The sequence below is a fragment of the Odocoileus virginianus genome, chromosome 28 (assembly GCF_023699985.2).
Source record: "Odocoileus virginianus isolate 20LAN1187 ecotype Illinois chromosome 28, Ovbor_1.2, whole genome shotgun sequence".
NCBI lineage: Eukaryota > Metazoa > Chordata > Mammalia > Artiodactyla > Cervidae > Odocoileus > Odocoileus virginianus.
Window position 1 is genome coordinate 41,182,133 of NC_069701.1, and position 16,369 is coordinate 41,198,501.

At 50.3% G+C, this 16,369-nt stretch overlaps 1 protein-coding gene and 1 long non-coding RNA gene across 2 annotated transcripts in view; both read left to right on the forward strand.

Moving 5' to 3' along the window:
• Positions 1 to 16,369, forward strand: part of PPFIA1 (PTPRF interacting protein alpha 1) — a 73,103-nt gene that overhangs the window by 3,786 nt on the left and 52,948 nt on the right. The window lies entirely within an intron of this gene.
• On the forward strand, positions 3,153 to 5,237 carry LOC139031908 (uncharacterized). The gene is made up of 2 exons (XR_011484432.1): positions 3,153 to 3,535; positions 4,565 to 5,237. It is a non-coding gene; the product is annotated as an uncharacterized lncRNA (long non-coding RNA).

Consider the following 16,369-nt stretch of genomic DNA (forward strand, 5'->3'; position numbering starts at 1 on the left):
GCAACCCACTGCAGTATTCTTGCCTGGAAAATTCCATGGACAGAGGAGCCTGGTGGGCTGCAGTCCATGGGGTCGCAGAGAGTTGGACGTGACCGAGCAACTGAGCACACACATGAATGTCCCATGATTTATTCTTGCTGTCGTTCATGGGTATCTGAGCTGTCTCTAGGTTTTACAGATGCTGCCGTGAATGTTCTTACTTGCTTTTTGGTGCAGATGTGTACGCATTTCTGTTGGGTGTGTTCAGAGGCGTAGCACTGCCAGGGGATGGAGAGTGTTCTGCCCGAGGTGGTGGTGCTGACTGTGGTCATGCCCCCGCCCCGTGTGGGCCTCTGGGGTGTTGAGCAGAACGCCCCTTGCTGTCTTTGGTTCTGGTTGTCGCTGTCGGGCGTGTTGAGCAGTTGCAGTTCGGGGGGGTGGGAACCTGCTACTCCCCGTCTGTCCCCGAAGCGCACCCCCACAAGCAGGCAGAGCCCTTGCTCCTCTGTGGGCCTTTCTTGGCCATTTGTGTACCTTTTCTGATGAAATAATTGTCTTCTGCCCATTTTTCAGTTGGATTGTCTGTCTGTTTCGTATTGATTTTAGGAGTTCTTTTTATACATTCTGAGTACGTGCACGTATGGCAGGGTTTTTTTTTTTACTTTCTTGAGTGCGTTGGCCTTTACTCTCTCAGTGGTGTCCTTTAAAAAATATAATGTCTTATCTTAATGTATCCCAGGTGATCAGTCTTTTCAGTAATATTTAATGCACTTGTGGCCATTGAAAGATATTAACATGAAGCTGCATGAAGATACTATCTTGTAAAAGCTTTATTGTTTATCTTTTACAGTTGGATCGGTAATCCGTCTGAAATCGGTATTTGTTTATGGTGTGAGATAGGGGCCTCGATTCCTTTTTTTGTCCTTTGAGTGTATGGGTATCCAGTTGTAATTTCCTTTTTTTAAACTCTGCTTTGCCCAGTGTCGTCTCCGCTATGAACCACGTGGCGGGAAAGGCGTGGGTCTGTTTTGACCCTCCTCTCTTCATTGATCTTGTTGTCTTTTTTGCACAAACACCACACTGTCTGAATTCCCGTTGATTTAGTCAGTCTTCATATCTGGTAATTTATATCCTACAGCTGAATCCTTATTCAGTATTACCTTGGGTAATCTTGACCCTTTGCATTTTCAGATAAGTTTTAGAATCTACTTGGCCATCTTTCCCTAGAAAATGCTGGGATTTTAATTAAGTTTGAATTTAAGTTTAATTTGTTGACCAGTGTGGGAGAAATGACATCTTTTTAATGTTGTTCTTATAATCCTTGAACACAGTATATAAGTTTATAGTTTGCTCTGTGTCTTGTACATTTTTAATTAGATATCTTGATATTTTCAGTGCAGTTATAAATGCTTAATATATAGAGATAGAAGTGACTGCTATATTCACTTCTTCAATCCGTTTATTTCAAATAATTCTTATTGTATTTTTTATGTATACACAATTATGTCTGCAGATAAGTGCTTTTCCTCCCCTTTCCAACTGTGATAACCCTTTTCTTTTTCTTGCCTTGTTGTACGGACGAGCATCTCCAGTACAGTGGTGAACAGAAGTGATGAGAACAGGCATCCTTGTCTCTTTCCCATTATCAGAGGAAAAGCTTTCAGTATTTCACCATCACCTATGGTATTAGCTTTTTCGTAGATATTTTTATCAAAATATGTAAATTCTCCTGTTCGTTTGCTATGACTTTTTTCTTAGTCATGAACTAAAATTAAATTTTCTTCAGTTTTTTTTCTGCAGATTTTGAAACAGTCAGGGGATTTTTCTTTTATATGGTGATTTAACTTTAAAAAAATTTTGTGATTGTAAAACAATCCCAACCTGATCTCGATATATTCTCCTTTTATTGGACTGTATTTGTCAGTGTTTTATTTAGGATTATCTCATCTATCCTCAGAGTCAGTGATTTGACCTTCTTGCACTTCTTTTCCTTGCTGGGTTTAGCATCACGGCTATGCTAGTCTTATAAAACAAGGTGGGGAGTGTTCCTTGTTTACCCGAGAGCTCCTGTGAGATTGCTGCTTTCTTCCCTCGATTTTTGGAAGAATTGATTGGCAACACCTGTTGGTTTCATCGTGGGGAGGCTTTTAGTTCAGATTTAATTTTTTTCATGCAAATAAATTTTCTGATTTTGTATGTCTTCTCGGATCTGTCTAGGTAAAGCATTTCCCCCCTGCTAGGAATTGATCGAGGCCAGCAGACTCTCCAATAGTAAGTGAACTGTGGTTCATAATATCTTATCTGCAAGATGTGTTGTCTCCCCTTTTAAAAATCCCTGATACTGCTGATTTGTGCTTTGTCTCTTTTTCTTAGTCAGTCTCTCTAGTTTTATCAGTTTTATTAGTCCTTTCAAAGAGCCAACTTTTGGCTTTGCTAAAAAAATTTCATATTTGCTTTTTGTTTCCTTATTTTCTGCTCCTTTTTCTTCCATCTGCCTTGTGTTTCATTTGCTATGCTTTTTTTCTGGTTTCTTGGGCTAGAGGCTTAATTGATTTTTAGCCTTCCTTCTTTTCCAGTATATGTGTTTAAGTTACTCTCTAAACACAGTTCGTTGCATCCCACAAATTTGAATAAGCCAAATGTTCATTTCTCTTTTATGTAAAAGTATTTTCTAATTTTCATTGTGTTTTTTAAAATTATTATTAAGTTCTTAAAGAAGATGTCATTTAACTTGCCAATATTTGGGGAGGTTTTTCTAGTTACCCTTTTTTGATTTCTAGCCTAATTCCATGAAGAGCCCCATCTTAGTCTTTTGGGGCTGCTGTTACAAATACCCCAGACTAGCTGGTGAGCAGCAGAAAGTTGTTTCTTATAGTACTGGAGGCTGGGAAGTCCCAAGATGAAGGTGCCAGCCGGGGCCACGTCTGGTGAGGCCTGTTTCCCGGCTCCTAGACTGCCCTATTCTCCCTGTCCTCAGCACGGCAGCCTGTCCCCTCCTGCCCCAATCCCCACCCAGAGCCCCTGCCTCCTAGTGCCATCTCCACGTGCGGGGTGACGTTTGAGGGCGCATAAACTGTCAGCCCATTGCAGTCCCTAAGTATGCCCTGCATTATTTCAGGCCATTGAAATAATTCGAGCTTTCCTAATGGCCCAATATATATATATATATATATATATATATATACATATATTTTGTTACGTGTTCCTTAGGCACTTGAAAATCATGTGTATTAGTGGGAACGCAGAGTCCCATGTGTATCAGTTAGATCAGGTTTGTTAATCATGTAATTCAGATTCTGGTAGCTACCTTGAATCAAGCAGAAATAGGTGAAATTAACTGTAATATATTTTCTTTAACACATCCAAAATATTGTCATCTCAGTGTGTAGTCAGCATGATAAAACCTAATGAAATAGTTTACGTTCTTTTTTTCACACTAAGTCTTTAAAATCCAGGGTGTTTCATGCTTGCAACACGTCTCACTGTGGAGTCAGCCGCATTTCAGGTACTTCATGGCTGCCTGTGACTACCTACCGGGAGTCCAGTTCCGTGAGAGGTGTGTCTTCAATGTCTCCCACTGCAATTAATGAGCTTGGCTGTTACTCCTTTTCTATTTCTGTCAGTATTTATGTATTGATATTTTAAGGTTATGTTATTAGGTACAATCAAATTTAGAATGCTCATCTTCTTGCTAGACTGAACTTGCATCAGTATGAGATGCTCCTTTTTATTGCTAGTAATGCTTCTTACTTTAGACACAATTTGACAGTGATATTGCCACATCAGTTTTCTGTCCTTGTGTGCATGGGTGTGTTTTGCTTCCACCTGTCTGTGGTTTTCCATCTTCACATGTACCTCTGTGAATAGTGTGTAGTTTTAACTTAAATCAGTTTGACACTTTTTGCCTTTTAATGAGAGTATTTGCTCTACTTACAGTTTTGATAGTTCCGTGTGTAGATGCCACGTTACTGTTTGTTTTCTGTCTGTCCCCCCTGTTCTGTGTCCTCTCCTCTTGCCTTCTGTTAGAATGTGAAGTGTTTTTCTGGATCTGCACTCCTCCACCAGGCTGTTGGGAGCACATTCGCAGATGCAGCGTGTCTTTTACACTTGAGTCTAACTGAGTACTTCTGCTGCCTCCCTGACACTCCTCTTCCCTCTTTGTCACTGTTATACTTTAAAACTTTAGATATATTCTTGGTGTTATCATCATTGTTTTGTAGAGTTAATATTTACCCTCACAGTTACCTCACTGTTGGTCTTTACTTGTTTTTTATATTTCCGTCAGAGACTACTTTTCTTTCTCCCAAAGAACTGCCTTAATATTTTTTAGTTCATGTCTGTGGGTGATGAGTTGTCTCATTTCCATTTGCCCTAAAAGTCTTTATTTTGCTTTCCCTTTGGAAGAGTGTTTTTGTTGGGTATAGAATTCCAGGTTGGTGGGTATTTGTTTTTCAGCATTTTACAGATGCCAGTCCATTATCTTCTGACTTCCTTGTTCTTGAAAAGTCAGCCCTCAGTGTTGCTGTGCCATTAAAAGCCACACTTTTTTCCTTCTGAGCACTTTGACATTTTCCTCTTGCCTTAGGCGCCCGCAGAGCCTGAAACCAGTGTGTGGTTTTCGTTTCTGAGTTGATGGTCTGATTCTTGAGCCAACTCTTGCCCCCGTCCCTGCCAGTCAGTTCGGCCGCTCCGCGTCTGACCCTTTGTGACCCCACGGACCGCAGCGCGCCAGGCCTCCCCATCCATCACCAACTCCCGGAGCCTGCTCACGCTCATGTCCATCGAGTCGGTGGTGCCATCCAACCGTCTCATCCTCTGTCGTCCCCTTCTCCTCCTGCCTTCAGTCTTCCCCAGCATCAGGTTCTTTTCCAAAGAGTCAGTTCTTCGCATCAGGGACCAAAGTATTGGAGCTTCAGCATCAGTCCTTCCAGTGAACACCCAGGACTGATCTCCTTTGGGATGGACTGATTGGATCTCCTTGCAGTCCAGGGGCCTCTCAAGAGTCTTCTCCAAACCACAGCTCAAAAGCATCAATTCTTCAGTGTTCAGCCTTCTTCATGGGCCAACTCTCACATCCATACATGACTACTGGAAAAACCATAGCTTTGACTAAATGGATCTATGTCAGCAAAGTAATGTCTCTGCTTTTTAATATGCTGTCTAGGTTTGTCATAGCTTTCCTTCCAAGAAGCAAGCATCTTTTAATTTCACCATCTGCAGTAATTTTGGAGCCCAAGAAAATAAAGTCTGTTACTGTTTCCATTGTTTCATCATTTATTTGCCATGGAGTGATGTGACCGGATGCCATGATCTTCATTTTTTAATGTTGAGTTTTATACCAGCTTTTTCACTCTCCTCTTTCACTTTCATTAAGAGGCTCTTTAGTTTCAACCCCTGGAGGCATTTCTTATTCCCCTTTCTGTCTTTTCTCTCCCATGAGGGGCCCCATTTATAGTTTTTAACAACGTAGTTTAACAATGGGCTCCTTCGATATATTCTATACTTTTTTCCCTCTTATATATATATTTTTAACCGATCCATCCTTCAGTTCACTGATCCTCTCTTCAGCTATGTCCAATTTGATATTAAGCCCAGAGACTGAGCTCCTAAATTCAGTCACTGTTATTTTAAAGTTGTAGCATCGGTTTTGATTCTCAGAAATTTTTCCTTTGGTCAAGTATATTTTTTGAACTGGTGACATTTGCATCTGATACATCTAGCATACCTCTGATATGCTGATATGCATCTGATCCCTCTGGATCTGTTTCAGTTCTTTTTCTCTTGGTCCTGTTTGTTGTTACACTCTTTTTTGGTTTGTTGGTTGCATGTTGGGCACTACGTTTGGAAAACCCTAGAGGTGCTGAGTGATGCTGTCTTCTCCAGGCTTTCCTCTGACGTCGACCTCTCGTGGGGACAGAGCTCTGTGTTCGCTCAGGGCCTGAGTGGCTTGAGGCTGGGGGGTCCTTGTGAGCTGAGTCTCAGCAGCCTTCACCCACCTTCCCCGCCGCCCCCCCCCCCACCCGACCCCAGGGAGAAGCCCTCCAGCATCTCCGTCTGGAAGCCTGGGGTGCTCCCAGGGCCCCTCCTCGGCAGGTCCTGAAGCCCCCGTCTCCTCAGCACCACGAGGTGACTGATACTCAGCACTCAGCCGGTTTGGGCAGAGTGTTGGGCACGTTTTCTGTGCCTCCCTTTTCTTGGGGAGCTTGGTCTCTAACGTCCAGCCCGACTTGTCAGGCCTGCACCCAAATTTTTGTCTTCCCAGCCCAAGGAACCGTCCAGAGCTGTGTTGGCCAGTCCCCTCTGCTTGACTGTCCCCTGCCTCTCCTCCCCAGAGTCGGCTTCGCCCAGATGCCCCGAGGGAAGGCACTGTCTTCCCTTCTGTTTGCAGTCTCAGGTTGTGGCTGCCTGCGGACCTCTTCTAAGGTGTCCTCAGCCTTTCTAGCTCTTGGTAGGCTGACCTAGAACTGCGTGCGTCTGTGACTGGGAGTGGGGAAGCCCTGGTGGAGTGTGAGTGAGGGTCGCTCAGTCGTGCCTGGCTCTTTGCAACCCCATGGACTGCGGCCCGCCAGGCTCCTCTGTTCATGGGGTTCTCCAGGCAGGATTACTGGAGTGGGTTGCCATTTCCTTCTCCAGGGGATCCTCCCGACCCAGGCATCCTGCATTGCAGGAGAGCCTGTACCATCGGAGCCACCAAAGGGAGCCACATGTGACGGTCACAGGGATTCTGCTGATCATCTGTAATTGATCCGGGAGAACACAGGAGCCAGGGCTCCTTGCGTAGTACCCATGGCTGTGTTTCTGATCAGAGTCCCCAGCTTGCCTGGGCTGATTCAGTGCCGCTTGAACTTGGGGAGAAGGTGGAGCACGTGGCCACTCAGCTTGGGGACAGAAGAGCCGGTCCCCCTCTTCCTCCGCCCCTGCCGGCCCAGGGTGGCCGTGTGGTGACAGGCTGCTGGTGATGGAGCAGGCTGAGGGATTCCGGGACCTGTATTCTGTGACATGGCCACCTGCGGGTTTTCTTCTTCAGTTTGAAAAAAATGAGTGCTTTCAGTCTTCCCTCCAGTTTCACTTTAAGGTTGAACATGAAGATTTTTTTTTTCTTAAAGTTGAGCGCAGTGATTTTACAGTCTCTTTGAAGGCAACAGTCGAGGTTTTAAAAAGACAGCTCAGATAACTCCAGTAGGTAAAGCCAAAAAAAAGAGAACGTGTTCAGGGTGAACTGCGGGTGCGACCCCAGACTGTACTCTGTCCCAGAGCCTGTGATTGCTGAGATGGGTTCATATAGGACCCCAGGCCGCCTCGGGACTGAGGTCCTCCGGTGACAGCAGTGGTCGGGCTGAGCCAGGAGCAGGGCAACTGTGCCGGCGAGTGGAGAGCTGCGAGCGCGGGAGGGGCGCCTCGGGGGCCCTGTCGAGGCTCAAGGCAGGGCCACCCCTGAACCCCCCATGGTGCAGAGTTGTCGGCAGCCCAGGGTTGAAGTGAGGAGGGCGAGTTCGCAGCAGGTTGAACGAACCCCTGTCCCCACTGTGGGTTCGTTTTTGGTGCCTGGAGCGAGGCGGGCCGCTTGACGGAGTCAGTCAGGGAGGACCGAGCTCGGGGTCCGAGCGAGGGGCAGCTGGCGCAGCGAGTGCGCCTCGCCCGGGCGGGCTCTGGGGACGCCCTTGAGTTCAGGGGTGCCCTTTCAGTAGCCTCACTGCAGGCGTGTTTGGGGGGAGGAGGGGACCGAAGCCCCCTTAGAAGATGTGCTCACTCCAAGTGGGGGTGGTTTCTGAAGCCCTTTATACTGTTGGGCTCGACTGTGACCCATGGTGGCCTGAGCCCCGCGCCCCGCGCCCGCCCCCCCCCCCCCCACCAAGTTCCCACGGAGCCCTTGTGCCGGACTGGGGTCCGGGCCCGGGAGACGTGCGCTCTCCCAGGTCCTGGCCTGGCGCACATGGCCCGCCTCCTGTGGGCGGACTGCGGGCCTGTGATTTCCTGACTCTTGGAGCCGCCTCCGGGGTCCGCTGGTGAGATCTGGGCCCTGTCTTCACACACAGGTTGACCCAAGGAGGTCCCCACCCCCCGTCCCGCCCCAGCCGCGCTGGGTTAGAGGTCATCCTCACATGAGATGTTTTTTTCTTTGTGAGTATGTTAGTTCTCTCAGAGGAGGCCATTCTTCTGACCCTGTCCTCTGCTTGCTAACTCTTAGCTCCTGCTAAGAAATCTGGCAACTAACTCTTGTAAAGAACCAGCTCTACCCTGTGTATAAAACTCCTCAAAAATGCTCATATTCCGGCAGCAGTTTCATTTCCACTAAGGAAACAGTCCTTAAAAATAACGTGTAGCTCCAGCTCCACAGGGTTAGTGGCTCCTCCTGGCCTCCCAGCCTTACCTCCCTGCTCCCGCTTTTGGCTTCACTGCGGGACGGAGTGGTTTCTAGTGGTCCCGCTCTCGTGGCGGAGGGTGGGCTCGCCGGGCAGAGGCGGTGATCTCAGACCCCTCTTTGACTCTCTCTGCACCTCCTGCTGCCCCTCGGCGACCTCCGAGGGCCCTAGTGGCCACTTGGTGTTCCTGCCACCTCACTTCTTACATTCAGAGCTGCAGAGTGGAGATTTCTCGACGCTCAGTCCTCCGTTTATTCACTGGTTTGCCTCTTAGGGCGCGCCTCTCGCTGTTCTTTCTCTCTCGGCCCCTGTGGGCACTGGCATTGGTGTTTATCCAGCGTGCTCATCTGCTGTCATCATCCTTCCGAGATGGGCACCTTGACCCCCTTGGATTGGCTCCTGCAGCCTTGGGCCAAGGCCCCTAGTCTCTGAACGTTTCCTTGTTTTCTGGCACAAAACCTGTCCCAGGCCCACATTTTGTTTTTCCTGCCTCAGATCTAGACTCATCCCTCTGAGAAGCCCTGGTTCCTTTCTGTGGGGAGGGATTTAGGACTCAGCACCTGGGGCCCAGGTATGCTCATTGTCACGGGTTAGCATCTCTCAGGTCCTTCTGAGGAACAGAGCTAGATAGAAATACTCATTTACTAAAAACCCTGGATTTCATATTGTTATTTCCTTAACAAGTTAAAATGGAGCCTTTCCACTTATTTTATATTTATTCTTATTTTACACTGAGTTTTGATGTCTAATGATATTAGCATTATTTTGTCCTATGATATACATGAAATGTTTTCAACATTTTATTACCATACTATTATAATCACCCTACTGTATGAAGCATTAGAATTTCTTTGCAATTGATTTGGGCCTTAGAATAAACATATCTGAAGAATGTATAGATAGAATAACAGATTTTAAAGCAATGTGAACCACACAAGTAAAGTTTGATACAGTTAGGTTCATTTGTTTTTGTTTATTCTTAATTTTAGGCTTTGCATTTTTCTTTTGGAGTTAATGTTTCTCAGATACATACAGGGTTTACTTGGTTCAGAATTCAGAGTTGTAGGAAAAGGCACCCTCAGACACCTGGTGTCTCCTGTCCCACCGGCCCTTTGCAGGCGAGGCGCCGGCGTCCTTGTCTCGTGAGCTGTCCTGGGTTCTGCCTGAGCAGCGGTGCCCCCCTCTCTCTCCGAAAGGAAACAGTGAAGGTTTGTTGCCTGCTGTTGCTAATTAGAGATGCGGACAAAATGTTTCCACTTTGTAGGTTTTCCCTGTGGCCGAAAGTGAGCTTTTGGCTGAGTTTGGCAGCTTGGATCATGGGTCCTTGGCAAGGAAGGTCCACCCAGGGAGTTCTTACTCCTGGCTAGCTGAGTCTCATTCTTATTCTGTGGGGAGGTTTCATTTTGCTCTGGAAATGAACTTGGGAACTTGCAGTCTCCCTTGAATTTCCAAGGTTTTCTGCTTTGCACGTGGGCCAGTTATCCGCCCTGCTTGTGTAATCTGAAGCCTTTGCCAACAGTGGCAGGAACATCGACTTCAGGCAGTGGTATGCTGAAGCTGTCCAGTTGTCTTTATAGAAGTTTGAGTTCTGCTCGAGACTGATTGATATTCAGAGCCGTTAATCTCTCTCAAAACCAGAAGGTGCTGTTAGAAGCCAGGCCCCCGCTCTCCTCCCCACCTGTAAAGTGGTTCACGGGAAGCATGAATGCCAGGTAAGGTCAGGGTATCTATTCCCTAAAGTGGAAACTGACGTGGCTGGGGATGCGTTTCCAGTAGTCTGAGTATTCATTTGAATAGTCTGATGTGTTATTTGTTTTCACGCACATCACAACATAAAATAGGACTTCATTTGTGACTGCATGTGAAATCCAGTTGGGGCAGAGGGTTGAAGAAGGAGTGTGTAGAGTTTTATTTTGCTGTTTTGTGGCTCAGCTTCTTTCCCTCCGCCTGTTGGCTAACTGGCCTTTCACCCCTGCCCACGCTGTCTGCAGGCGTTTCACACAGAAACAGCACGTCTCTGTCCTCGAGCTGATGACGGGGGCTTGGTGGAAGAGTTTAAAGCAGGCCTGCAGATGTGCATGGGTCTCTCACACTCGGGCCTGGGCCTGTCTGTCCAGGTAGATCAACACACGCGCGCGCACATACACATACACACACACGTGCGCGCGTGCGTGCACCACCCAGGTCAGAGTCAAGGCGGGTGCAATTCCGAGGAAGCAGCCTGTTCAGGCACGGTTGGTGGGACTTCCCTGGTCACCTTCATTAGTCATCTCGCAGAGGTAAGCCTTCAGCATTCTCAGCAGAGGGACAGTAACTGTTCCTTTTCATTTAGCTGTTCTTAATGTCTGCGGTGGGTAAGGCGTTGTCTAAGGGCTGTGTGGATGCGTGTTGAGGAAGATTAGGTGAGAAACAGCCAACAGTTATTGCCTCTGACCCTTTAAGAATTGAAGTATAGTTTATTTACAGTGTTCTGTTAATTCAGGTGTACAGCAAAATGATTGGGTTGCACATACACATGTGTGTATTCTTTTTCAGGTTCTTTTCCCACATAGGTTATTAAAACTACGGAACAACAACAAAAAGCTACGGAACAGAGTTCCCTGTGCCCTACCGAGGCCCTTGTTGGTTGTCTGTTTCTCATGTACTGGTGTGTGTGTGAGCCACAGACTCCCAATCTGCCCTTCCCGAGTCTTCCCCGTGGTAACCATGAGATTGTTGTCTTTGTCTGTGGGTTTGTTTCTGTTTTGTATACAAGTTCACTTGTATCTTTTTTTTTGGCTGTGCTAAGCAGGGCATGGGGTCTTAGTTTCCTGGACCACAGATGACACTCATGCCCTCTGCAGTGGAAGCGTGGAGTCTGACCCAGTGGCCCACCAGGGAATTCCCGTGTCTTTTTTTTTTTTCCTCCTTAATTTCATCTATAAGTGATATACGATAGCCTCTAAGCCTCTTTGTATGAGTTATCTCAGCGAAGACTCGTGATACTGCAGGGTATACTTCAAACAGTACTGTTAATAGAAAGCAGGGTGCGTTTATGTACTCCATTTCATAGATGAAGAGGTGCCGGAAGGTGGCAGACCACGCTGCTGGTCAGTGCTGACCCCCAGGCAGTATGACCCGGGGGCTTCTCCCACAGGAGGAGATGGGGTGGGCAGGGTGCCTCCAGGGCCTGCGGGGCTGGTCCCGGGAGGGCCAGGGTTTGCTTCTTCCGCGGAGCGTCTCTGTGTCCCTGCGGGCTCAGCCCGGGCCCCTCCACGCACGCCCTGCCTGTGGGCGGCCGGGCAGCGCCCGGAATCGGGGCCTTGCAGTGGTCCCCTCGGAGCCCGCCGCCCCTGCTGTTCTGCCCTGGCACTCAGCACAGCGCCTGGCAGGGCCCCGTGGTGCAGAACTGGTGATTTCCTGATGCTGGCCTTTGGTTCCTCTAATGCCCAGAATCTTTGAGGTCAGCTCTCCTTAGATGTCTCGTCTGATTCTGTCTGACTCTTCCTGCGGCTCCTTCATTTGATGAATTAGACTGTTAGGGTCTAGACGTTTCTGTTTCTCTTTAGAATTTGTCTGCTGTCCCTCATCACGTTCTGCAGACACGCGTTCCTGCAGCGCTTGCCCGCAGCCCCAGAGCTCCTGTGTCGCCCAGCCAGCTGTCGGCACCTGGTGAGGCTCCTGCTACGCCTGATGGGCCACTGTGGCAGTGAGTGAGGCGGAGCTGTGGCCCTGGATTGGCGCGCGTGGCGGGACGAGCAGCCCGTCCTCTGTCTCACCGGTGATGTGACTGCGGCCACGGCAGAGCCCTCCCGCACCTTCCGCTCTGCTTCCGTCCCCAGGTCACGTCCTGGAACCTCCGGTCGCCTCTCTGTAGAGTAAGGGGGAACTCGCCCCTGAGCGCAAAGCGTCCTGGACAGAAGCCGGTCTCTGGAGGGTCTCCGAGGGGCCTCCTGCGCCATGGCCCCCGCCCTCGGGGGTCTGGGGCTGAGGGGGAAGCCCTGGGCAGTTTCTGGTCCCTCTGGCCCCGTGACTGACTGTGTTCTCCGGTTCCTGCACTGCCCTTTTCTGTGGCGGAGGGCAGGGTCAACGGCTGGCCGTGGCTAGGCCAAAGGAGTGAGGCGTGATGCTGGGCACGGATGTCCCTCTCCCGGGCCAAGTCTGAGTCCTTCAGCCGCTGGCGGGGAGCGTCCCGGCACACTTGGATGGGGGGTGTGGTTCCCGCCATGAGTGCTGATGGAGGCTTTGTGAGAAGGGCCAGGAATCAAGTGATGGGAGGGAGACTGCGAGGATTGTCTTAAACGTGTTAGTTTTTGCCTGTGTGGAGGGAGCCGCCGTTGCGTCCGTGTACCTCGGAGGTCAGGCCTCACGAGGAGCTGGGGCAGGGCTGGGCCCTCCCTGCAGGCTGCGCGGCTGCCCTGAGCCTCCGCAGAGCCTCCCCAGTGCCGCCTGGCCTCCTGCAGGCTGAAGCCGAGGGGTGCCAGGAAACGTGGCCACAACAGGGGGTCAGCTGTGACCGGCAGGGAAGAGAGGGAAGCGAGCAAACGGTGCAAGCTGGGGAAAGATGTGCGGTGTGTGCAGCAGCTGTCCCTGCCCCAGTGCGTCCTCAAGGGGGGGTGTCGGGGAGGCAGCGGCGTGTTTAACATGCCCTCACACTTCTTGCTCGGAAACGTGGGTGAACTCCGTGGTGAGTGAAATGAGCCTGCTCTGTCTGGGGGCTCAATGACACACCACCTGCGTGATCTACCCAGAAAGTAAGTTACCGTGTGGCCCCTGCGGCCTTCCAGTGTCCTGGGGAAGCGGGGAGGGCCAGGCCTGGAGGCCTCGGGCCCCGTGCTGCTGTGCGAGGCTCTGGGGAGGCTGCCTGTCCGGAGACCACACCCGCACTGCCTGCATCGCTGCCCGGAGCTGCAGATGGCCACGCCTCTGGACGCTGCTTGAGGCTTCCTGGCCGGAGTCTGAGCTCCAGGCCTGTGATGGGTGAGTTTGAGGCTCTTCTGTGCTGACCCCAGGTGCAGGAGAGGCCGGGACAGCAGGCGGCTGGTGCTTCCAGCTCCTCCTGCGGGTCATGTGCTGTTCCTCAAGGGCAGAGCACCCCCCAGCTGGAGGGTGGGGCCTCCGAGGCTGAGTGGCCAAAATAGACAGCAGGCGGCAACTACCTGATCGTGGGTACCGACAGTGGAAGAAAACAGTTGCTTTGGCAGCAGATGGCACGGCTTCCTCCCGGCAGGAGGTCTCAGGGACGGCGGCCGTGACCAGCTCTCCTCTGCTCTGACCTCCTGCTGGAGAGCAGAGAGTACAGAAAATAGAGATTGAAATCAGGGTTGGGATTTTCTTCCTCCTGTCATGTCTCTCTCTCTGTTTCCTGTTCCTGATGACCTTTACTCCATTTCCAGGAGACAGTTTCGCAATTGAAAAGTGTTGCCATTTTGGTGTGTGTAGCAGGGTGCCTGCTGATGCCCTGAGCAGTGGAAAGGCCCATGTGGGGAAAAGGTGGTGGGTGGTTAGAACAAAGGGTTTAAGTTGGAAAGAATGTACATTCCAAGGTTGTTTTCTTGTGCAAACCATAGAAATTCTTCGTCCCCAAAAAGTTGAACAATGAATGAAGAGATTGCCTGAAAGCGCATTCCTGCTGATAGGTTGTGCCTGCTTTGTCCAAACCTTGGATGTCCAGTACTTGCCTATTTGTACTAAAAGGGCCAGGCAGTGCCAGGAAGTGAGACACTTTCTGGTGTACCTGTTCAGGGTGAGCGACTTCAGGCTAATACCTCATCTTGCTGCTCAGTTTTATTTCCCTCAGGAAGTGAAATTCCTTGGTGTCGCCTTGGAATGTGTGTTTTCCTGTGCTTTGAAAACCCTATCGGTGTTGCTTCAGTTAACTTCGTCTTAAGGTTTTCTCACTGGAAGTTGTATGATAATAGACATACTGACACACGTAATCTGCGTTTATGGTCCCTTTAAACATCGTCCGTAGTTTAGAGGGAGCTTGTGTCCCCACCTGTGTGTATTTCCCGTGCCCAGTGGCAGGTGTTAGGTTCCCTTTCTTCACGTTAGGAAAGCCTCTGTGGAGAGCATTGAGGGAAAGGAAGCCATTGCCACCCCCAGGCAGCAGGATGACTGTCTTCACTAGGACAGAAGTGTTCCTCTTGTGTCAGGCGAACACACGCGCATCCTGGCCTCCTGCCTCTTGTCTGTAACAGGTGCAGGTGGTCCACCTCCAAGGGGACTGCATGGCTGTGTCCTCAGCCCCGAGGTCGGCACGCACCACGCGCCGAGGCCCTGGGCTCAGCGTGGCCGTGGCCCGTGTGCAGAGCTGTGCCGGCCACCCAGCCTCCCCGCCGCCCGCCTCCACGTTCCGCCCGCTGTCCCCTCCAGGACCACGCGGCACAGTCTCGGTTTCTCTTTGCTAACACTGCTGCTCTTTCCTTCCGTTTCCTGGCTCCCGGCGTGGGCCCTGGGTGCTGAGCCTCACGGGGCGCCTCCTGCCCTTCCTTGCCAGCCCGCCCAGCTCCCAGGCGAGCCAAGCCTCGGCTGTGTGCAGTGCCCTCCCTGGCCGCAGAGGCCGGGCTCAGCTCCTTGTTGGAGTGCCAGCTCCCGGCCCGCGTCCCAGCTCCCTCAGCTCCCACACCGGCTCCCTCCAGAGATGCCTGTCCTTGCTGCCGAGCCCGTCTGTTCAGCCTGCTCCCCTGCCCTCACACCGTGGCCTGCACACGTCCCTTCTCCCGGAACGCCTTTCCCGCTCCCTTGTTCTAAACCCCACGTTTGTCTCATGGCCGAGGCCAGCCCTGGGTGGTCTCCTCACACCTCTGATTTCTGCCAGGCCTCAGGGGCTGCCCGTCTGGAGAATGTGATGGACTCTGCTGCCTGGGGCTGGCTTGACTTTTTATTCTTTTTGTCTTTTCTCCAGTTTTTAAAATGCCTTCAACTTTAAGGAAAAAGCAGATGAAGCAGTAGGGGTGGGCATATCCCAAGGCCACGCGTGAGGAAGCAGGAGAACCACGAGATCGTCTCCTGCGGGCGTGTGGCCGCCCTTCCGCTTTCCCTGTGGGGATGCTGGTGATGTTCCTGTTGGCTGTGACAGTCCCTTCCTCTTCACTCGCTGTTGAGTGGTTTCTTTCTTTTCCACCCAGTCTTTCCTTCTCTCCACCCCCTGCACCTGTTTCACGTCCTCAGCTTAATAGCATCCCGATCTCAGCCATGGTGTTTCACTCCTGAGACTGTTTTGTCATCTACAGAACATGGGTACTCTCTTTCCCAGTGTTACAGGCAGCTTTGGTGGGAAGTTGCATGGAGCGTCCGCTGTGATACCTGCAGGGGGTTGGCGGCATCTGCAGACCCCTTACCGCGCCCCCTGCCCCGCGCCCCCCAGCGCAGGTGGGGGCAGCTCAGGCTGCCTGTGGGCTTGGTTCTGGTGCTCACCCGGTTATCTTCTCCTGCAGATAACGTAACGTCTGTACTCGGTTCTCCCCTGCAAGCCACTTATTAACCCAGTGACCTTTGCACTTCACTAACCTGCCTGGGCCTGTGTATTCTGATTTGTAAAAGGAAGTCACTGTGAGTGCCTTACTGGGTGGCTGAGAATAAAATGTAATAACATATATGAAAATATTTTGAAAACTATAAAGCGTTAATTGAAAATAAAGTTATTGCCGTTAATCTTTAACCTCATGTGTACTTAGTATAGTGCCTCAGAAGCTCTTGTCGTTGTTCAGTAAATTGTTTGTCTGAGCTAACAGGGCAACTCATTCTTCAGGCTGTGTTTCTATCTACCAAGCTTAATAGAGCCTCAGAGTAAGAACTGTATACCTGTGGTTATGTTGTTACATAATTGTAGCTTCAGTTAGGATTGTGTCCCTGGGCCTTTGATTCATTCTGAGGTATCCTCTTGTTAAATTAAAGGGTAAAACTTGTAACAGGGGACTCTTGTCAGACAGGTTTGCAGGACAGGGATACACAGACCCACAGGAGATGAGGAAGGTTACAAAGTGGCGACCGTCGCTGTCGGAGGTGGTGTATTCCGGACTCCATGTAGAGCTACCGCCTGTACA